Source organism: Taudactylus pleione, unplaced genomic scaffold (genome assembly GCF_031769625.1).
Source record: "Taudactylus pleione unplaced genomic scaffold, aTauple2 ptg000174l, whole genome shotgun sequence".
Lineage (NCBI taxonomy): Eukaryota > Metazoa > Chordata > Amphibia > Anura > Myobatrachidae > Taudactylus > Taudactylus pleione.
In genome coordinates this window covers 6,400,668-6,424,888 of record NW_028284576.1, presented here as the reverse complement: position 1 = coordinate 6,424,888, position 24,221 = coordinate 6,400,668, and the positions used below count along the sequence as shown (strand labels likewise).

Here is a 24,221-nt window from a genome sequence, read left to right as displayed (position 1 = left end):
CAAAGTAAAAAATAACAGGATTATACCCTGTGAATTGAGAATTTTGTCAGGGTGTGAAAATATCTTAGTCATGATGGGGGCGAATCAATCCAGTTATAAAAGGGTTGAAATAGGGGGATTTCAGTTAGTCCAAGGATCCAAGAATATGAGAACTTATTTGCAGTGTTATGAAAAATTCAAGTTATGCATTCACAATGATAGATGTGCCAAATTGTATTTATAATAAAGATAGAGAATGGTGGAACTGAGTTTTTTCAATATAAAGATATATGGCATTTGGTAGCACTCCAAATATGCGTTATAAATTTGTGGGTATACTTAGGAATATCAGAAATATAATGAGATAAAAGGGAATATGACAGGGAGTTGGGCATTAAAATTCCTATGAGAAGGAAAGTAAGAATGTATCTCTGTTCACAATGGAAGTAAGTTGTGACAGTGCCACCAGATGTGGGAGAGTTTCCTCAGCCCCACAAAGTCTCCAACACAATGGTGATAAAGAAGGAAACATTTTATGAAATCATTAAGGTACTAAATACCAACGATAATGGGATTTCACTAAACTTGAGGCTAATGGATGTTTTTGAGATGTTATCTCTAAATGTAATCCAGTCCTCCTGGTGTAAGTGGTGTAAATGGTTTTAACATCAAAGGGGAATTAGCTCAAATGGTAGAGCGCTCGCTTAGCATGCGAGAGGTAGCGGGATCGATGCCCGCATTCTCCAGATAAGATTTTGAAACCAAAATATGCTGCAATATATCAAGTGAAGAATAACATTCCTGACCAAAATTCTTCACTGTTTTTATTTTCTTCTGATGCCCCAGGGGAATGCTGAGTTACATATAGTTATCTTGAAAATTACATGCAAACAATTTGGGGTTGATTCAAAGAGCTGATACACCACATTTCCTGTGAATAGCTGACTATAAGCCACACGTATGGTAGCTCCAAACTTGCAGCAATTTGTTGTAGCCCCATAATGCTGCATAAAAAAGTGATATCGGGTTGCAAGGGGTCCAATTTCAACTGCTGTAACTGGTGTTACTATACTGTTGCAAGGTTAACTTACCCCCGTTGTAAATAATTGAATCAACTTCTCAGAATTAACCCAGTGGATCCCAGTATCTGGTATATGTTAATACATTTTTCTTATTCTTCTGGCTAAAAGTCACCGTGAATTTTTAGCTTATTCTCTATATCTTCTTAGGACTGATCACTTGTTTTCAATTTGTATAGTTCTTTCTAGTTTTATCTAACACTAGCTGGAAAGCCATGGATGTAGAGTTAGTAAAGTCATAGCTGTTAATTTCCATGTAAGTTTGTGTATTGAGGTAAAATGTAGACAAATGGCTGGTATTTTTTTCAAATATGGAATCCTCCTGCCACAGAATAACAAATACTAAACATGTTCCTGGGTGGGCTTGAACCACCAAACTTTTGATTAACAACTGAACGCATTAAGCAATTGCGCCACAGTGACACGTGAAAGTGCTTTCTAATGGATATTATCAGAAAGGGAAGATGAACCAGCAGAACTGAACTTAAACTGCTTAAAAGTTTCTAACTTGGATCATTTCTTACAAATGGACACTATAATATGAACTTGTGCAAAGTAAGAAATAACAGGATTATACCCTGTGATTTGAGAATTTTGTCAGGGTGTGAAAATATCTTAGTCATGATGGGGGCGAATCAATCCAGATATAAAAGGGTTGAAATAGGGGGATTTCAGTTAGTCCAAGGATCCAAGAATATGAGAACTTATTTGCAGTGTTATGAAAAATTCAAGTTATGCATTCACAATGATAGATGTGCCAAATTGTATTTTTAATAAAGATAGAGAATGGTGGAACTGAGTTTTTTCAATATAAAGCTATATGGCACTTGGTAGCACTCAAAATATGCGTTATAAATTTGTGGGTAGACTTAGGAATGTCAGAAATATAATGAGATAAAAGGGAATATGACAGGGAGTTGGGCATTAAAATTCCTATGAGAAGGAAAGTAAGACAATGTATCTCTGTTCACAATGGAAGTAAGTTGTGATAGTGCCACCAGATGTGGGACAGTTTCCTCAGCCCCACAAAGTCTCCAACACAATGGTGATAAAGAAGGAAACATTTTATGAAATCATTAAGGTACTAAATACCAATGATAATGGGATTTCACTAAATTTGAGGCTAATGGATGTTTTTTAGATGTTATCTCTAAATGTAATCCAGTCCTACTGGTGTAAGTGGTGTAAATGGCTTTGACATCAAAGGGGAATTAGCTCAAATGGTAGAGTGCTTGCTTAGCATGCGAGAGGTAGCGGGATCGATGCCCACATTCTCCAGATAACATTTTGGAACCAAAATTTGCTGCAATATATCATGTGAAGAATAACATTCCTGACCAAAATTCTTCACTGTTTTTATTTTCTTCTGATGCCCCAGAGGAATGCTGAGTTACATATAGTTATCTTGAAAATTACATGCAAACAATTTGGGGTTGATTCAAAGAGCTGATACACCACATTTCCTGTGAGTAACTGACTATAAGCCACACTTATGGTAGCTCCAAACTTGCAGTAATTTGTTGTAGCCCCATAATGCTGCAATAAAAAAGTGATATCGGGTTGCAAGGGGTCCAATTTCAACTGCTGTAACTGGTGTTACTATACTGTTGCAAGGTTAACTTACCCCCTTTGTAAATAATTGAATCAACTTCTCAGAATTAACCCAGTGGATCCCAGTATCTGGAATATATTAATAAATTTTTCTTATTCTTCTGGCTAAAAGTCACTGTGAATTTTTAGCTTATTCTCTATATCTTCTTAGGACTGATCACTTGTTTTCAATTTGTAAAGTTCTTTCTAGTATTATCTAACACTAGCTGGAAAGCCATGGATGTAGAGTTAGTAAAGTCATAGCTGTTAATTTCCATGTAAGTTTGTGTATTGAGGTAAAATGTAGACAAATGGCTGGTAAATTTTGTCAAATATAGAATCCTCCTGCCACAGAATAACAAATACTAAAGACATTCCTGGGTGGGTTTGAACCACCAAACTTTTGATTAACAACTGAACGCGTTAAGCAATTGCGCCACAGAGACGCGTGAAAGTGCTTTCTAATGGATATTATCAGTAAGGGAAGATGAACCAGCAGAACTGAACTTAAACTGCTTAAAAGTTTCTAACTTGGATCATTTCTTACAAATGGACACTATAATATGTACTTGTGCAAAGTAAAAAATAACAGGATTATACCCTGTGAATTGAGAATTTTGTCAGGGTGTGAAAATATCTTAGTCATGATGGGGGCGAATCAATCCAGTTATAAAAGGGTTGAAATAGGGGGATTTCAGTTAGTCCAAGGATCCAAGAATATGAGAACTTATTTGCAGTGTTATGAAAAATTCAAGTTATGCATTCACAAAGATAGATGTGCCAAATTGTATTTATAATAAAGATAGAGAATGGTGGAACTGAGTTTTTTCAATATAAAGATATATGGCATTTGGTAGCACTCCAAATATGCGTTATAAATTTGTGGGTATACTTAGGAATATCAGAAATATAATGAAATAAAAGGGAATATGACAGGGAGTTGGGCATTAAAATTCCTATGAGAAGGAAAGTAAGAATGTATCTCTGTTCACAATGGAAGTAAGTTGTGACAGTGCCACCAGATGTGGGAGAGTTTCCTCAGCCCCACAAAGTCTCCAACACAATGGTGATAAAGAAGGAAACATTTTATGAAATCATTAAGGTACTAAATACCAACGATAATGGGATTTCACTAAACTTGAGGCTAATGGATGTTTTTGAGATGTTATCTCTAAATGTAATCCAGTCCTCCTGGTGTAAGTGGTGTAAATGGTTTTAACATCAAAAGGGAGTTAGCTCAAATGGTAGAGCGCTCGCTTAGCATGTGAGAGGTAGCGGGATCGATGCCTGCATTCTCCAGATAAGATTTTGGAACCAAAATTTGCTGCAATATATCAAGTGAAGAATAACATTCCTGACCAAAATTCTTCACTGTTTTTATTTTCTTCAGATGCCCCAGGGGAATGCTGAGTTACATATAGTTATCTTGAAAATTACATGCAAACAATTTGGGTTGATTCAAAGAGCTGAGACACTACATTTCCTGTGAATAGCTGACTATAAGCCACACGTATGGTAGCTCCAAACTTGCAGCAATTTGTTGTAGCCCCATAATGCTGCATAAAAAAGTGATATCGGGTTGCTAGGGGTCCAATTTCAACTGCTGTAACTGGTGTTACTATACTGTTGCAAGGTTAACTTACCCCCGTTGTAAATAATTGAATCAACTTCTCAGAATTAACCCAGTGGATCCCAGTATCTGGTATATATTAATACATTTTTCTTATTCTTCTGGCTAAAAGTCACCGTGAATTTTTAGCTTATTCTCTATATCTTCTTAGGACTGATCACTTGTTTTCAATTTGTAAAGTTCTTTCTAGTTTTATCTAACACTAGCTGGAAAGCCATGGATGTAGAGTTAGTAAAGTCATAGCTGTTAATTTCCATGTAAGTTTGTGTATTGAGGTAAAATCTAGACAAATGGCTGGTAAATTTTGTCAAATATGGAATCCTCCTGCCACAGAATAACAAATACTAAACTGAGTTTTTTCAATATAAAGCTATATGGCACTTGGTAGCACTCAAAATATGCGTTATAAATTTGTGGGTAGACTTAGGAATGTCAGAAATATAATGAGATAAAAGGGAATATGACAGGGAGTTGGGCATTAAAATTCCTATGAGAAGGAAAGTAAGACAATGTATCTCTGTTCACAATGGAAGTAAGTTGTGATAGTGCCACCAGATGTGGGACAGTTTCCTCAGCCCCACAAAGTCTCCAACACAATGGTGATAAAGAAGGAAACATTTTATGAAATCATTAAGGTACTAAATACCAATGATAATGGGATTTCACTAAACTTGAGGCTAATGGATGTTTTTGAGATGTTATCTCTAAATGTAATCCAGTCCTCCTGGTGTAAGTGGTGTAAATGGTTTTAACATCAAAGGGGAATTAGCTCAAATGGTAGAGCGCTCGCTTAGCATGCGAGAGGTAGCGGGATCGATGCCTGCATTCTCCAGATAAGATTTTGGAACCAAAATTTGCTGCAATATATCAAGTGAAGAATAACATTCCTGACCAAAATTCTTCACTGTTTTTATTTTCTTCTGATGCCCCAGGGGAATGCTGAGTTACATATAGTTATCTTGAAAATTACATGCAAACAATTTGGGGTTGATTCAAAGAGCTGAGACACTACATTTCCTGTGAATAGCTGACTATAAGCCACACGTATGGTAGCTCCAAACTTGCAGCAATTTGTTGTAGCCCCATAATGCTGCATAAAAAAGTGATATCGGGTTGCTAGGGGTCCAATTTCAACTGCTGTAACTGGTGTTACTATACTGTTGCAAGGTTAACTTACCCCCGTTGTAAATAATTGAATCAACTTCTCAGAATTAACCCAGTGGATACCAGTATCTGGTATATATTAATACATTTTTCTTATTCTTCTGGCTAAAAGTCACCGTGAATTTTTAGCTTATTCTCTATATCTTCTTAGGACTGATCACTTGTTTTCAATTTGTAAAGTTCTTTCTAGTTTTATCTAACACTAGCTGGAAAGCCATGGATGTAGAGTTAGTAAAGTCATAGCTGTTAATTTCCATGTAAGTTTGTGTATTGAGGTAAAATCTAGACAAATGGCTGGTAAATTTTGTCAAATATGGAATCCTCCTGCCACAGAATAACAAATACTAAACATGTTCCTGGGTGGGCTTGAACCACCAAACTTTTGATTAACAACTTTTGCGCCACAGTGACACGTGAAAGTGCTTTCTAATGGATATTATCAGAAAGGGAAGATGAACCAGCAGAACTGAACTTAAACTGCTTAAAAGTTTCTAACTTGGATCATTTCTTACAAATGGACACTATAATATGAACTTGTGCAAAGTAAGAAATAACAGGATTATACCCTGTGATTTGAGAATTTTGTCAGGGTGTGAAAATATCTTAGTCATGATGGGGGCGAATCAATCCAGATATAAAAGGGTTGAAATAGGGGGATTTCAGTTAGTCCAAGGATCCAAGAATATGAGAACTTATTTGCAGTGTTATGAAAAATTCTAGTGATGTATTCATAATGATAGATGTGCCAAATTGTATTTTTAATAAAGATAGAGAATTGTGGAACTGAGTTTTTTCAATATAAAGCTATATGGCACTTGGTAGCACTCAAAATATGCGTTATAAATTTGTGGGTAGACTTAGGAATGTCAGAAATATAATGAGATAAAAGGGAATATGACAGGGAGTTGGGCATTAAAATTCCTATGAGAAGGAAAGTAAGACAATGTATCTCTGTTCACAATGGAAGTAAGTTGTGATAGTGCCACCAGATGTGGGACAGTTTCCTCAGCCCCACAAAGTCTCCAACACAATGGTGATAAAGAAGGAAACATTTTATGAAATCATTAAGGTACTAAATACCAATGATAATGGGATTTCACTAAACTTGAGGCTAATGGATGTTTTTGAGATGTTATCTCTAAATGTAATCCAGTCTTACTGGTGTAAGTGGTGTAAATGGCTTTGACATCAAAGGGGAATTAGCTCAAATGGTAGAGTGCTTGCTTAGCATGCGAGAGGTAGCGGGATCGATGCCCGCATTCTCCAGATAACATTTCGGAACCAAAATTTGCTGCAATATATCATGTGAAGAATAACATTCCTGACCAAAATTCTTCACTGTTTTTATTTTCTTCTGATGCCCCAGAGGAATGCTGAGTTACATATAGTTATCTTGAAAATTACATGCAAACAATTTGGGGTTGATTCAAAGAGCTGATACACCACATTTCCTGTGAGTAACTGACTATAAGCCACACTTATGGTAGCTCCAAACTTGCAGTAATTTGTTGTAGCCCCATAATGCTGCAATAAAAAAGTGATATCGGGTTGCAAGGGGTCCAATTTCAACTGCTGTAACTGGTGTTACTATACTGTTGCAAGGTTAACTTACCCCCTTTGTAAATAATTGAATCAACTTCTCAGAATTAACCCAGTGGATCCCAGTATCTGGAATATATTAATAAATTTTTCTTATTCTTCTGGCTAAAAGTCACTGTGAATTTTTAGCTTATTCTCTATATCTTCTTAGGACTGATCACTTGTTTTCAATTTGTAAAGTTCTTTCTAGTATTATCTAACACTAGCTGGAAAGCCATGGATGTAGAGTTAGTAAAGTCATAGCTGTTAATTTCCATGTAAGTTTGTGTATTGAGGTAAAATGTAGACAAATGGCTGGTAAATTTTGTCAAATATAGAATCCTCCTGCCACAGAATAACAAATACTAAAGACATTCCTGGGTGGGCTTGAACTACCAAACTTTTGATTAACAACTGAACGCGTTAAGCAATTGCGCCACAGAGACGCGTGAAAGTGCTTTCTAATGGATATTATCAGTAAGGGAAGATGAACCAGCAGAACTGAACTGAAACTGCTTAAAAGTTTCTAACTTGGATCATTTCTTACAAATGGACACTATAATATGTACTTGTGCAAAGTAAAAAATAACAGGATTATACCCTGTGAATTGAGAATTTTGTCAGGGTGTGAAAATATCTTAGTCATGATGGGGGCGAATCAATCCAGTTATAAAAGGGTTGAAATAGGGGGATTTCAGTTAGTCCAAGGATCCAAGAATATGAGAACTTATTTGCAGTGTTATGAAAAATTCAAGTTATGCATTCACAAAGATAGATGTGCCAAATTGTATTTATAATAAAGATAGAGAATGGTGGAACTGAGTTTTTTCAATATAAAGATATATGGCATTTGGTAGCACTCCAAATATGCGTTATAAATTTGTGGGTATACTTAGGAATATCAGAAATATAATGAAATAAAAGGGAATATGACAGGTAGTTGGGCATTAAAATTCCTATGAGAAGGAAAGTAAGAATGTATCTCTGTTCACAATGGAAGTAAGTTGTGACAGTGCCACCAGATGTGGGAGAGTTTCCTCAGCCCCACAAAGTCTCCAACACAATGGTGATAAAGAAGGAAACATTTTATGAAATCATTAAGGTACTAAATACCAACGATAATGGGATTTCACTAAACTTGAGGCTAATGGATGTTTTTGAGATGTTATCTCTAAATGTAATCCAGTCCTCCTGGTGTAAGTGGTGTAAATGGTTTTAACATCAAAGGGGAATTAGCTCAAATGGTAGAGCGCTCGCTTAGCATGCGAGAGGTAGCGGGATCGATGCCCGCATTCTCCAGATAAGATTTTGGAACCAAAATTTGCTGTAATATATCATGTGAAGAATAACATTCCTGACCAAAATTCTTCACTGTTTTTATTTTCTTCTGATGCCCCAGAGGAATGCTGAGTTACATATAGTTATCTTGAAAATTACATGCAAACAATTTGGGGTTGATTCAAAGAGCTGATACACTACATTTCCTGTGAGTAACTGACTATAAGCCACACTTATGGTAGCTCCAAACGTGCAGCAATTTGTTGTAGCCCCATAATGCTGCAATAAAAAGTGATATCGGGTTGCAAGGGGTCCAATTTGAACTGCTGTAACTGGTGTTACTATACTGTTGCAAGGTTAAGTTACCCCCTTTGTAAATAATTGAATCAACTTCTCAGAATTAACCCAGTAGATCCCAGTATCTGGAATATATTAATAAATTTTTCTTATTCTTCTGGCTAAAAGTCACTGTGAATTTTTAGCTTATTCTCTATATCTTCTTAGGACTGATCACTTGTTTTCAATTTGTAAAGTTCAATCTAGTATTATCTAACACTAGCTGGAAAGCCATGGATGTAGAGTTAGTAAAGTCATAGCTGTTAATTTCCATGTAAGTTTGTGTATTGAGGTAAAATGTAGACAAATGGCTGGTAAATTTTGTCAAATATAGAATCCTCCTGCCACAGAATAACAAATACTAAAGACATTCCTGGGTGGGCTTGAACCACCAAACTTTTGATTAACAACTGAACGCGTTAAGCAATTGCGCCACAGAGACGCATGAAAGTGCTTTCTAATGGATATTATCAGTAAGGGAAGATGAACCAGCAGAACTGAACTTAAACTGCTTAAAAGTTTCTAACTTGGATCATTTCTTACAAATGGACACTATAATATGAACTTGTGCAAAGTAAAAAATAACAGGATTATACCCTGTGAATTGAGAATTTTGTCAGGGTGTGAAAATATCTTAGTCATGATGGGGGCGAATCAATCCAGTTATAAAAGGGTTGAAATAGGGGGATTTCAGTTAGTCCAAGGATCCAAGAATATGAGAACTTATTTGCAGTGTTATGAAAAATTCAAGTTATGCATTCACAATGATAGATGTGCCAAATTGTATTTATAATAAAGATAGAGAATGGTGGAACTGAGTTTTTTCAATATAAAGATATATGGCATTTGGTAGCACTCCAAATATGCGTTATAAATTTGTGGGTATACTTAGGAATATCAGAAATATAATGAGATAAAAGGGAATATGACAGGGAGTTGGGCATTAAAATTCCTATGAGAAGGAAAGTAAGAATGTTTCTCTGTTCACAATGGAAGTAAGTTGTGACAGTGCCACCAGATGTGGGAGAGTTTCCTCAGCCCCACAAAGTCTCCAACACAATGGTGATAAAGAAGGAAACATTTTATGAAATCATTAAGGTACTAAATACCAACGATAATGGGATTTCACTAAACTTGAGGCTAATAGATGTTTTTGAGATGTTATCTCTAAATGTAATCCAGTCCTCCTGGTGTAAGTGGTGTAAATGGTTTTAACATCAAAGGGGAATTAGCTCAAATGGTAGAGCGCTCGCTTAGCATGCGAGAGGTAGCGGGATCGATGCCCGCATTCTCCAGATAAGATTTTGGAACCAAAATTTGCTGCAATATATCAAGTGAAGAATAACATTCCTGACCAAAATTCTTCACTGTTTTTATTTTCTTCTGATGCCCCAGGGGAATGCTGAGTTACATATAGTTATCTTGAAAATTACATGCAAACAATTTGAGGTTGATTCAAAGAGCTGATACACTACATTTCCTGTGAATAGCTGACTATAAGCCACACGTATGGTAGCTCCAAACTTGCAGCAATTTGTTGTAGCCCCATAATGCTGCATAAAAAAGTGATATCGGGTTGCTAGGGGTCCAATTTCAACTGCTGTAACTGGTGTTACTATACTGTTGCAAGGTTAACTTACCCCCGTTGTAAATAATTGAATCAACTTCTCAGAATTAACCCAGTGGATCCCAGTATCTGGTATATATTAATACATTTTTCTTATTCTTCTGGCTAAAAGTCACCATGAATTTTTAGCTTATTCTCTATATCTTCTTAGGACTGACCACTTGTTTTCAATTTGTAAAGTTCTTTCTAGTTTTATCTAACACTAGCTGGAAAGCCATGGATGTAGAGTTAGTAAAGTCATAGCTGTTAATTTCCATGTAAGTTTGTGTATTGAGGTAAAATCTAGACAAATGGCTGGTAAATTTTGTCAAATATGGAATCCTCCTGCCACAGAATAACAAATACTAAACATGTTCCTGGGTGGGCTTGAACCACCAAACTTTTGATTAACAACTGAACGCATTAAGCAATTGCGCCACAGTGACACGTGAAAGTGCTTTCTAATGGATATTATCAGAAAGGGAAGATGAACCAGCAGAACTGAACTTAAACTGCTTAAAAGTTTCTAACTTGGATCATTTCTTACAAATGGACACTATAATATGAACTTGTGCAAAGTAAGAAATAACAGGATTATACCCTGTGATTTGAGAATTTTGTCAGGGTGTGAAAATATCTTAGTCATGATGGGGGCGAATCAATCCAGATATAAAAGGGTTGAAATAGGGGGATTTCAGTTAGTCCAAGGATCCAAGAATATGAGAACTTATTTGCAGTGTTATGAAAAATTCTAGTGATGTATTCATAATGATAGATGTGCCAAATTGTATTTTTAATAAAGATAGAGAATGGTGGAACTGAGTTTTTTCAATATAAAGCTATATGGCACTTGGTAGCACTCAAAATATGCGTTATAAATTTGTGGGTAGACTTAGGAATGTCAGAAATATAATGAGATAAAAGGGAATATGACAGGGAGTTGGGCATTAAAATTCCTATGAGAAGGAAAGTAAGACAATGTATCTCTGTTCACAATGGAAGTAAGTTGTGATAGTGCCACCAGATGTGGGACAGTTTCCTCAGCCCCACAAAGTCTCCAACACAATGGTGATAAAGAAGGAAACATTTTATGAAATCATTAAGGTACTAAATACCAATGATAATGGGATTTCACTAAACTTGAGGCTAATGGATGTTTTTGAGATGTTATCTCTAAATGTAATCCAGTCCTACTGGTGTAAGTGGTGTAAATGGCTTTGACATCAAAGGGGAATTAGCTTAAATGGTAGAGTGCTTGCTTAGCATGCGAGAGGTAGCGGGATCGATGCCCGCATTCTCCAGATAACATTTTGGAACCAAAATTTGCTGCAATATATCATGTGAAGAATAACATTCCTGACCAAAATTCTTCACTGTTTTTATTTTCTTCTGATGCCCCAGAGGAATGCTGAGTTACATATAGTTATCTTGAAAATTACATGCAAACAATTTGGGGTTGATTCAAAGAGCTGATACACCACATTTCCTGTGAGTAACTGACTATAAGCCACACTTATGGTAGCTCCAAACTTGCAGTAATTTGTTGTAGCCCCATAATGCTGCAATAAAAAAGTGATATCGGGTTGCAAGGGGTCCAATTTCAACTGCTGTAACTGGTGTTACTATACTGTTGCAAGGTTAACTTACCCCCTTTGTAAATAATTGAATCAACTTCTCAGAATTAACCCAGTGGATCCCAGTATCTGGAATATATTAATAAATTTTTCTTATTCTTCTGGCTAAAAGTCACTGTGAATTTTTAGCTTATTCTCTATATCTTCTTAGGACTGATCACTTGTTTTCAATTTGTAAAGTTCTTTCTAGTATTATCTAACACTAGCTGGAAAGCCATGGATGTAGAGTTAGTAAAGTCATAGCTGTTAATTTCCATGTAAGTTTGTGTATTGAGGTAAAATGTAGACAAATGGCTGGTAAATTTTGTCAAATATAGAATCCTCCTGCCACAGAATAACAAATACTAAAGACATTCCTGGGTGGGCTTGAACTACCAAACTTTTGATTAACAACTGAACGCGTTAAGCAATTGTGCCACAGAGACGCATGAAAGTGCTTTCTAATGGATATTATCAGTAAGGGAAGATGAACCAGCAGAACTGAACTTAAACTGCTTAAAAGTTTCTAACTTGGATCATTTCTTACAAATGGACACTATAATATGTACTTGTGCAAAGTAAAAAATAACAGGATTATACACTGTGAATTGAGAATTTTGTCAGGGTGTGAAAATATCTTAGTCATGATGGGGGCGAATCAATCCAGTTATAAAAGGGTTGAAATAGGGGGATTTCAGTTAGTCCAAGGATCCAAGAATATGAGAACTTATTTGCAGTGTTATGAAAAATTCAAGTTATGCATTCACAAAGATAGATGTGCCAAATTGTATTTATAATAAAGATAGAGAATGGTGGAACTGAGTTTTTTCAATATAAAGATATATGGCATTTGGTAGCACTCCAAATATGCGTTATAAATTTGTGGGTATACTTAGGAATATCAGAAATATAATGAAATAAAAGGGAATATGACAGGGAGTTGGGCATTAAAATTCCTATGAGAAGGAAAGTAAGAATGTATCTCTGTTCACAATGGAAGTAAGTTGTGACAGTGCCACCAGATGTGGGAGAGTTTCCTCAGCCCCACAAAGTCTCCAACACAATGGTGATAAAGAAGGAAACATTTTATGAAATCATTAAGGTACTAAATACCAACGATAATGGGATTTCACTAAACTTGAGGCTAATGGATGTTTTTGAGATGTTATCTCTAAATGTAATCCAGTCCTCCTGGTGTAAGTGGTATAAATGGTTTTAACATCAAAGGGGAATTAGCTCAAATGGTAGAGCGCTCGCTTAGCATGCGAGAGGTAGCGGGATCGATGCCCGCATTCTCCAGATAAGATTTTGGAACCAAAATTTGCTGTAGTATATCATGTGAAGAATAACATTCCTGACCAAAATTCTTCACTGTTTTTATTTTCTTCTGATGCCCCAGAGGAATGCTGAGTTACATATAGTTATCTTGAAAATTACATGCAAACAATTTGGGGTTGATTCAAAGAGCTGATACACTACATTTCCTGTGAGTAACTGACTATAAGCCACACTTATGGTAGCTCCAAACGTGCAGCAATTTGTTGTAGCCCCATAATGCTGCAATAAAAAGTGATATCGGGTTGCAAGGGGTCCAATTTGAACTGCTGTAACTGGTGTTACTATACTGTTGCAAGGTTAAGTTACCCCCTTTGTAAATAATTGAATCAACTTCTCAGAATTAACCCAGTAGATCCCAGTATCTGGAATATATTAATACATTTTTCTTATTCTTCTGGCTAAAAGTCACTGTGAATTTTTAGCTTATTCTCTATATCTTCTTAGGACTGATCACTTGTTTTCAATTTGTAAAGTTCAATCTAGTATTATCTAACACTAGCTGGAAAGCCATGGATGTAGAGTTAGTAAAGTCATAGCTGTTAATTTCCATGTAAGTTTGTGTATTGAGGTAAAATGTAGACAAATGGCTGGTAAATTTTGTCAAATATAGAATCCTCCTGCCACAGAATAACAAATACTAAAGACATTCCTGGGTGGGCTTGAACCACCAAACTTTTGATTAACAACTGAACGCGTTAAGCAATTGCGTCACAGAGACGCGTGAAAGTGCTTTCTAATGGATATTATCAGTAAGGGAAGATGAACCAGCAGAACTGAACTTAAACTGCTTAAAAGTTTCTAACTTGGATCATTTCTTACAAATGGACACTATAATATGAACTTGTGCAAAGTAAAAAATAACAGGATTATACCCTGTGAATTGAGAATTTTGTCAGGGTGTGAAAATATCTTAGTCATGATGGGGGCGAATCAATCCAGTTATAAAAGGGTTGAAATAGGGGGATTTCAGTTGGTCCAAGGATCCAAGAATATGAGAACTTATTTGCAGTGTTATGAAAAATTCAAGTTATGCATTCACAATGATAGATGTGCCAAATTGTATTTATAATAAAGATAGAGAATGGTGGAACTGAGTTTTTTCAATATAAAGATATATGGCATTTGGTAGCACTCCAAATATGCGTTATAAATTTGTGGGTATACTTAGGAATATCAGAAATATAATGAGATAAAAGGGAATATGACAGGGAGTTGGGCATTAAAATTCCTATGAGAAGGAAAGTAAGAATGTATCTCTGTTCACAATGGAAGTAAGTTGTGACAGTGCCACCAGATGTGGGAGAGTTTCCTCAGTCCCACAAAGTCTCCAACACAATGGTGATAAAGAAGGAAACATTTTATGAAATCATTAAGGTACTAAATACCAACGATAATGGGATTTCACTAAACTTGAGGCTAATGGATGTTTTTGAGATGTTATCTCTAAATGTAATCCAGTCCTCCTGGTGTAAGTGGTGTAAATGGTTTTAACATCAAAGGGGAATTAGCTCAAATGGTAGAGCGCTCGCTTAGCATGCGAGAGGTAGCGGGATCGATGCCCGCATTCTCCAGATAAGATTTTGGAACCAAAATTTGCTGCAATATATCAAGTGAAGAATAACATTCCTGACCAAAATTCTTCACTGTTTTTATTTTCTTCTGATGCCCCAGGGGAATGCTGAGTTACATATAGTTATCTTGAAAATTACATGCAAACAATTTGGGGTTGATTCAAAGAGCTGATACACCACATTTCCTGTGAATAGCTGACTATAAGCCACACGTATGGTAGCTCCAAACTTGCAGCAATTTGTTGTAGCCCCATAATGCTGCATAAAAAAGTGATATCGGGTTGCTAGGGGTCCAATTTCAACTGCTGTAACTGGTGTTACTATACTGTTGCAAGGTTAACTTACCCCCGTTGTAAATAATTGAATCAACTTCTCAGAATTAACCCAGTGGATCCCAGTATCTGGTATATATTAATACATTTTTCTTATTCTTCTGGCTAAAAGTCACCGTGAATTTTTAGCTTATTCTCTATATCTTCTTAGGACTGATCACTTGTTTTCAATTTGTAAAGTTCTTTCTAGTTTTATCTAACACTAGCTGGAAAGCCATGGATGTAGAGTTAGTAAAGTCATAGCTGTTAATTTCCATGTAAGTTTGTGTATTGAGGTAAAATGTAGACAAATGGCTGGTAAATTTTGTCAAATATGGAATCCTCCTGCCACAGAATAACAAATACTAAACATGTTCCTGGGTGGGCTTGAACCACCAAACTTTTGATTAACAACTGAACGCATTAAGCAATTGCGCCACAGTGACACGCGAAAGTGCTTTCTAATGGATATTATCAGGAAGGGAAGATGAACCAGCAGAACTGAACTTAAACTGCTTAAAAGTTTCTAACTTGGATCATTTCTTACAAATGGACACTATAATATGAACTTGTGCAAAGTAAGAAATAACAGGATTATACCCTGTGATTTGAGAATTTTGTCAGGGTGTGAAAATATCTTAGTCATGATGGGGGTGAATCAATCCAGATATAAAAGGGTTGAAATAGGGGGATTTCAGTTAGTCCAAGGATCCAAGAATATGAGAACTTATTTGCAGTGTTATGAAAAATTCTAGTGATGTATTCATAATGATAGATGTGCCAAATTGTATTTTTAATAAAGATAGAGAATGGTGGAACTGAGTTTTTTCAATATAAAGCTATATGGCACTTGGTAGCACTCAAAATATGCGTTATAAATTTGTGGGTAGACTTAGGAATGTCAGAAATATAATGAGATAAAAGGGAATATGACAGGGAGTTGGGCATTAAAATTCCTATGAGAAGGAAAGTAAGACAATGTATCTCTGTTCACAATGGAAGTAAGTTGTGATAGTGCCACCAGATGTGGGACAGTTTCCTCAGCCCCACAAAGTCTCCAACACAATGGTGATAAAGAAGGAAACATTTTATGAAATCATTAAGGTACTAAATACCAATGATAATGGGATTTCACTAAACTTGAGGCTAATGGATGTTTTTGAGATGTTATCTCTAAATGTAATCCAGTCCTACTGGTGTAAGTGGTGTAAATGGCTTTGACATCAAAGGGGAATTAGCTCAAATGGTAGAGTGCTTGCTTAGCATGCGATAGGTAGCGGGATCGATGCCCGCATTCTTCAGATAACATTTTGGAACCAAAATTTGCTGCAATATATCATGTGAAGAATAACATTCCTGACCAAAATTCTTCACTGTTTTTATTTTCTTCTGATGCCCCAGAGGAATGCTGAGTTACATATAGTTATCTTGAAAATTACATGCAAACAATTTGGGGTTGATTCAAAGAGCTGATACACCACATTTCCTGTGAGTAACTGACTATAAGCCACACTTATGGTAGCTCCAAACTTGCAGTAATTTGTTGTAGCCCCATAATGCTGCAATAAAAAAGTGATATCGGGTTGCAAGGGGTCCAATTTCAACTGCTGTAAGTGGTGTTACTATACTGTTGCAAGGTTAACTTACCCCCGTTGTAAATAATTGAATCAACTTCTCAGAATTAACCCAGTGGATCCCAGTATCTGGTATATATTAATACATTTTTCTTATTCTTCTGGCTAAAAGTCACCGTGAATTTTTAGCTTATTCTCTATATCTTCTTAGGACTGATCACTTGTTTTCAATTTGTAAAGTTCTTTCTAGTTTTATCTAACACTAGCTGGAAAGCCATGGATGTAGAGTTAGTAAAGTCATAGCTGTTAATTTCCATGTAAGTTTGTGTATTGAGGTAAAATGTAGACAAATGGCTGGTAAATTTTGTCAAATATGGAATCCTCCTGCCACAGAATAACAAATACTAAACATGTTCCTGGGTGGGCTTGAACCACCAAACTTTTGATTAACAACTGAACGCATTAAGCAATTGCGCCACAGTGACACGTGAAAGTGCTTTCTAATGGATATTATCAGAAAGGGAAGATGAACCAGCAGAACTGAACTTAAACTGCTTAAAAGTTTCTAACTTGGATCATTTCTTACAAATGGACACTATAATATGAACTTGTGCAAAGTAAGAAATAACAGGATTATACCCTGTGATTTGAGAATTTTGTCAGGGTGTGAAAATATCTTAGTCATGATGGGGGCGAATCAATCCAGATATAAAAGGGTTGAAATAGGGGGATTTCAGTTAGTCCAAGGATCCAAGAATATGAGAACTTATTTGCAGTGTTATGAAAAATTCTAGTGATGTATTCATAATGATAGATGTGCCAAATTGTATTTTTAATAAAGATAGAGAATGGTGGAACTGAGTTTTTTCAATATAAAGCTATATGGCACTTGGTAGCACTCAAAATATGCGTTATAAATTTGTGGGTAGACTTAGGAATGTCAGAAATATAATGAGATAAAAGGGAATATGACAGGGAGTTGGGCATTAAAATTCCTATGAGAAGGAAAGTAAGACAATGTATCTCTGTTCACAATGGAAGTAAGTTATGATAGTGCCACCAGATGTGGGACAGTTTCCTCAGCCCCACAAAGTCTCCAACACAATGGTGATAAAGAAGGAAACATTTTATGAAATCATTAAGGTACTAAATACCAATGATAATGGGATTTCACTAAACTTGAGGCTAATGGATGTTTTTGAGATGTTATCTCTAAATGTAATCCAGTCCTACTGGTGTAAGTGGTGTAAATGGCTTTGACATCAAAGGGGAATTAGCTCAAATGGTAGAGTGCTTGCTTAGTATGCGAGAGGTAGCGGGATCGATGCCCGCATTCTCCAGATAACATTTTGGAACCAAAATTTGCTGCAATATATCATGTGAAGAATAACATTCCTGACCAAAATTCTTCACTGTTTTTATTTTCTTCTGATGCCCCAGAGGAATGCTGAGTTACATATAGTTATCTTGAAAATTACATGCAAACAATTTGGGGTTGATTCAAAGAGCTGATACACTACATTTCCTGTGAGTAACTGACTATAAGCCACACTTATGGTAGCTCCAAACGTGCAGCAATTTGTTGTAGCCCCATAATGCTGCAATAAAAAGTGATATCGGGTTGCAAGGGGTCCAATTTGAACTGCTGTAACTGGTGTTACTATACTGTTGCAAGGTTAAGTTACCCCCTTTGTAAATAATTGAATCAACTTCTCAGAATTAACCCAGTAGATCCCAGTATCTGGAATATATTAATAAATTTTTCTTATTCTTCTGGCTAAAAGTCACCGTGAATTTTTAGCTTATTCTCTATATCTTCTTAGGACTGATCACTTGTTTTCAATTTGTAAAGTTCAATCTAGTATTATCTAACACTAGCTGGAAAGCCATGGATGTAGAGTTAGTAAAGTCATAGCTGTTAATTTCCATGTAAGTTTGTGTATTGAGGTAAAATGTAGACAAATGGCTGGTAAATTTTGTCAAATATAGAATCCTCCTGCCACAGAATAACAAATACTAAAGACATTCCTGGGTGGGCTTGAACCACCAAACTTTTGATTAACAACTGAACGCGTTAAGCAATTGCGCCACAGAGACGCGTGAAAGTGCTTTCTAATGGATATTATCAGTAAGGGAAGATGAACCAGCAGAACTGAACTTAAACTGCTTAAAAGTTTCTAACTTGGATCATTTCTTACAAATGGACACTATAATATGAACTTGTGCAAAGTAAAAAATAACAGGATTATACCCTGTGAATTGAGAATTTTGTCAGGGTGTGAAAATATCTTAGTCATGATGGGGGCGAATCAATCCAGTTATAAAAGGGTTGAAATAGGGGGATTTCAGTTAGTCCAAGGATCCAAGAATATGAGAACTTATTTGCAGTGTTATGAAAAATTCAAGTTATGCATTCACAATGATAGATGTGCCAAATTGTATTTATAATAAAGATAGAGAATGGTGGAACTGAGTTTTTTCAATATAAAGATATATGGCATTTGGTAGCACTCCAAATATGCGTTATAAATTTGTGGGTATACTTAGGAATATCAGAAATATAATGAGATAAAAGGGAATATGACAGGGAGTTGGGCAATAAAATTCCTATGAGAAGGAAAGTAAGAATGTATCTCTGTTCACAATGGAAGTAAGTTGTGACAGTGCCACCAGATGTGGGAGAGTTTCCTCAGTCCCACAAAGTCTCCAACACAATGGTGATAAAGAAGGAAACATTTTATGAAATCATTAAGGTACTAAATACCAACGATAATGGGATTTCACTAAACTTGAGGGTAATGGATGTTTTTGAGATGTTATCTCTAAATGTAATCCAGTCCTCCTGGTGTAAGTGGTGTAAATGGTTTTAACATCAAAGGGGAATTATCTCAAATGGTAGAGCGCTCGCTTAGCATGCGAGAGGTAGCGGGATCGATGCCCGCATTCTCCAGATAAGATTTTGGAACCAAAATTTGCTGCAATATATCAAGTGAAGAATAACATTCCTGACCAAAATTCTTCACTGTTTTTATTTTCTTCTGATGCCCCAGGGGAATGCTGAGTTACATATAGTTATCTTGAAAATTACATGCAAACAATTTGGGGTTGATTCAAAGAGCTGATACACCACATTTCCTGTGAATAGCTGACTATAAGCCACACGTATGGTAGCTCCAAACTTGCAGCAATTTGTTGTAGCCCCATAATGCTGCATAAAAAAGTGATATCGGGTTGCTAGGGGTCCAATTTCAACTGCTGTAACTGGTGTTACTATACTGTTGCAAGGTTAACTTACCCCCGTTGTAAATAATTGAATCAACTTCTCAGAATTAACCCAGTGGATCCCAGTATCTGGTATATATTAATACATTTTTCTTATTCTTCTGGCTAAAAGTCACCGTGAATTTTTAGCTTATTCTCTATATCTTCTTAGGACTGATCACTTGTTTTCAATTTGTAAAGTTCTTTCTAGTTTTATCTAACACTAGCTGGAAAGCCATGGATGTAGAGTTAGTAAAGTCATAGCTGTTAATTTCCATGTAAGTTTGTGTATTGAGGTAAAATGTAGACAAATGGCTGGTAAATTTTGTCAAATATGGAATCCTCCTGCCACAGAATAACAAATACTAAACATGTTCCTGGGTGGGCTTGAACCACCAAACTTTTGATTAACAACTGAACGCATTAAGCAATTGCGCCACAGTGACACGTGAAAGTGCTTTCTAATGGATATTATCAGTAAGGGAAGATGAACCAGCAGAACTGAACTTAAACTGCTTAAAAGTTTCTAACTTGGATCATTTCTTACAAATGGACACTATAATATGAACTTGTGCAAAGTAAGAAATAACAGGATTATACCCTGTGATTTGAGAATTTTGTCAGGGTGTGAAAATATCTTAGTCATGATGGGGGCGAATCAATCCAGATATAAAAGGGTTGAAATAGGGGGATTTCAGTTAGTCCAAGGATCCAAGAATATGAGAACTTATTTGCAGTGTTATGAAAAATTCTAGTGATGTATTCATAATGATAGATGTGCCAAATTGTATTTTTAATAAAGATAGAGAATGGTGGAACTGAGTTTTTTCAATATAAAGCTATATGGCACTTGGTAGCACTCAAAATATGCGTTATAAATTTGTGGGTAGACTTAGGAATATCAGAAATATAATGAAATAAAAGGGAATATGACAGGGAGTTGGGCATTAAAATTCCTATGAGAAGGAAAGTAAGAATGTATCTCTGTTCACAATGGAAGTAAGTTGTGACAGTGCCACCAGATGTGGGAGAGTTTCCTCAGCCCCACAAAGTCTCCAACACAATGGTGATAAAGAAGGAAACATTTTATGAAATCATTAAGGTACTAAATACCAACGATAATGGGATTTCACTAAACTTGAGGCTAATGGATGTTTTTGAGATGTTATCTCTAAATGTAATCCAGTCCTCCTGGTGTAAGTGGTGTAAATTGTTTTAACATCAAAGGGGAATTAGCTCAAATGGTAGAGCGCTCGCTTAGCATGCGAGAGGCAGCGGGATCGATGCCTGCATTCTCCAGATAACATTTTGGAACCAAAATTTGCTGCAATATATCATGTGAAGAATAACATTCCTGACCAAAATTCTTCACTGTTTTTATTTTCTTCTGATGCCCCAGAGGAATGCTGAGTTACATATAGTTATCTTGAAAATTACATGCAAACAATTTGGGGTTGATTCAAAGAGCTGATACACCACATTTCCTGTGAGTAACTGACTATAAGCCACACTTATGGTAGCTCCAAACTTGCAGTAATTTGTTGTAGCCCCATAATGCTGCAATAAAAAAGTGATATCGGGTTGCAAGGGGTCCAATTTCAACTGCTGTAACTGGTGTTACTATACTGTTGCAAGGTTAACTTACCCCCTTTGTAAATAATTGAATCAACTTCTCAGAATTAACCCAGTGGATCCCAGTATCTGGAATATATTAATAAATATATTTTTCTTATTCTTCTGGCTAAAAGTCACTGTGAATTTTTAGCTTATTCTCTATATCTTCTTAGGACTGATCACTTGTTTTCAATTTGTAAAGTTCTTTCTAGTATTATCTAACACTAGCTGGAAAGCCATGGATGTAGAGTTAGTAAAGTCATAGCTGTTAATTTCCATGTAAGTTTGTGTATTGAGGTAAAATGTAGACAAATGGCTGGTAAATTTTGTCAAATATAGAATCCTCCTGCCACAGAATAACAAATACTAAAGACATTCCTGGGTGGGCTTGAACCACCAAACTTTTGATTAACAACTGAACGCGTTAAGCAATTGCGCCACAAAGACGCGTGAAAGTGCTTTCTAATGGATATTATCAGTAAGGGAAGATGAACCAGCAGAACTGAACTTAAACTGCTTAAAAGTTTCTAACTTGGATCATTTCTTACAAATGGACACTATAATATGTACTTGTGCAAAGTAAGAAATAACAGGATTATACCCTGTGAATTGAGAATTTTGTCAGGGTGTGAAAATATCTTAGTCATGATGTGGGCGAATCAATCCAGTTATAAAAGGGTTGAAATAGGGGGATTTCAGTTAGTCCAAGGATCCAAGAATATGAGAACTTATTTGCAGTGTTCTGAAAAATTCAAGTTATGCATTCACAAAGATAGATGTGCCAAATTGTATTTATAATAAAGATAGAGAATGGTGGAACTGAGTTTTTTCAATATAAAGATATATGGCATTTGGTAGCACTCCAAATATGCGTTATAAATTTGTGGGTATACTTAGGAATATCAGAAATATAATGAAATAAAAGGGAATATGACAGGGAGTTGGGCATTAAAATTCCTATGAGAAGGAAAGTAAGAATGTATCTCTGTTCACAATGGAAGTAAGTTGTGACAGTGCCACCAGATGTGGGAGAGTTTCCTCAGCCCCACAAAGTCTCCAACACAATGGTGATAAAGAAGGAAACATTTTATGAAATCATTAAGGTACTAAATACCAACGATAATGGGATTTCACTAAACTTGAGGCTAATGGATGTTTTTGAGATGTTATCTCTAAATGTAATCCAGTCCTCCTGGTGTAAGTGGTGTAAATGGTTTTAACATCAAAGGGGAATTAGCTCAAATGGTAGAGCGCTCGCTTAGCATGCGAGAGGTAGCGGGATCGATGCCCGCATTCTCCAGATAAGATTTTGGAACCAAAATTTGCTGTAATATATCATGTGAAGAATAACATTCCTGACCAAAATTCTTCACTGTTTTTATTTTCTTCTGATGCCCCAGAGGAATGCTGAGTTACATATAGTTATCTTGAAAATAACATGCAAACAATTTGGGGTTGATTCAAAGAGCTGATACACTACATTTCCTGTGAGTAACTGACTATAAGCCACACTTATGGTAGCTCCAAACGTGCAGCAATTTGTTGTAGCCCCATAATGCTGCAATAAAAAGTGATATCGGGTTGCAAGGGGTCCAATTTGAACTGCTGTAACTGGTGTTACTATACTGTTGCAAGGTTAAGTTACCCCCTTTGTAAATAATTGAATCAACTTCTCAGAATTAACCCAGTAGATCCCAGTATCTGGAATATATTAATAAATTTTTCTTATTCTTCTGGCTAAAAGTCACTGTGAATTTTTAGCTTATTCTCTATATCTTCTTAGGACTGATCACTTGTTTTCAATTTGTAAAGTTCAATCTAGTATTATCTAACACTAGCTGGAAAGCCATGGATGTAGAGTTAGTAAAGTCATAGCTGTTAATTTCCATGTAAGTTTGTGTATTGAGGTAAAATGTAGACAAATGGCTGGTAAATTTTGTCAAATATAGAATCCTCCTGCCACAGAATAACAAATACTAAAGACATTCCTGGGTGGGCTTGAACCACCAAACTTTTGATTAACAACTGAACGCGTTAAGCAATTGCGCCACAGAGACGCGTGAAAGTGCTTTCTAATGGATATTATCAGTAAGGGAAGATGAACCAGCAGAACTGAACTTAAACTGCTTAAAAGTTTCTAACTTGGATCATTTCTTACAAATGGACACTATAATATGAACTTGTGCAAAGTAAAAAATAACAGGATTATACCCTGTGAATTGAGAATTTTGTCAGGGTGTGAAAATATCTTAGTCATGATGGGGGCAAATCAATCCAGTTATAAAAGGGTTGAAATAGGGGGATTTCAGTTAGTCCAAGGATCCAAGAATATGAGAACTTATTTGCAGTGTTATGAAAAATTCAAGTTATGCATTCACAATGATAGATGTGCCAAATTGTATTTATAATAAAGATAGAGAATGGTGGAACTGAGTTTTTTCAATATAAAGATATATGGCATTTGGTAGCACTCCAAATATGCGTTATAAATTTGTGGGTATACTTCGGAATATCAGAAATATAATGAGATAAAAGGGAATATGACAGGGAGTTGGGCATTAAAATTCCTATGAGAAGGAAAGTAAGAATGTATCTCTGTTCACAATGGAAGTAAGTTGTGACAGTGCCACCAGATGTGGGAGAGTTTCCTCAGTCCCACAAAGTCTCCAACACAATGGTGATAAAGAAGGAAACATTTT

General features: G+C 35.9%; 6 non-coding genes across 6 annotated transcripts; all 6 read left to right on the top strand.

Annotated features, from left to right (window-relative positions):
- Positions 1-652: 652 nt before the first annotated feature.
- TRNAA-AGC (transfer RNA alanine (anticodon AGC)) lies at positions 653-725 on the top strand. Its single transcript has one exon. It is a non-coding gene; the product is annotated as a tRNA-Ala (tRNA).
- Positions 726-8,246: 7,521 nt separating this feature from the next.
- On the top strand, positions 8,247-8,319 carry TRNAA-AGC (transfer RNA alanine (anticodon AGC)). Its single transcript has one exon. It is a non-coding gene; the product is annotated as a tRNA-Ala (tRNA).
- A 1,537-nt stretch (positions 8,320-9,856) lies between these two features.
- TRNAA-AGC (transfer RNA alanine (anticodon AGC)) lies at positions 9,857-9,929 on the top strand. The gene has a single exon. It is a non-coding gene; the product is annotated as a tRNA-Ala (tRNA).
- A 3,150-nt stretch (positions 9,930-13,079) lies between these two features.
- Positions 13,080-13,152, top strand: TRNAA-AGC (transfer RNA alanine (anticodon AGC)). The gene has a single exon. It is a non-coding gene; the product is annotated as a tRNA-Ala (tRNA).
- Positions 13,153-14,689: 1,537 nt separating this feature from the next.
- TRNAA-AGC (transfer RNA alanine (anticodon AGC)) lies at positions 14,690-14,762 on the top strand. The gene has a single exon. It is a non-coding gene; the product is annotated as a tRNA-Ala (tRNA).
- A 7,987-nt stretch (positions 14,763-22,749) lies between these two features.
- TRNAA-AGC (transfer RNA alanine (anticodon AGC)) lies at positions 22,750-22,822 on the top strand. Its single transcript has one exon. It is a non-coding gene; the product is annotated as a tRNA-Ala (tRNA).
- The last annotated feature ends 1,399 nt before the right edge of the window (positions 22,823-24,221 follow it).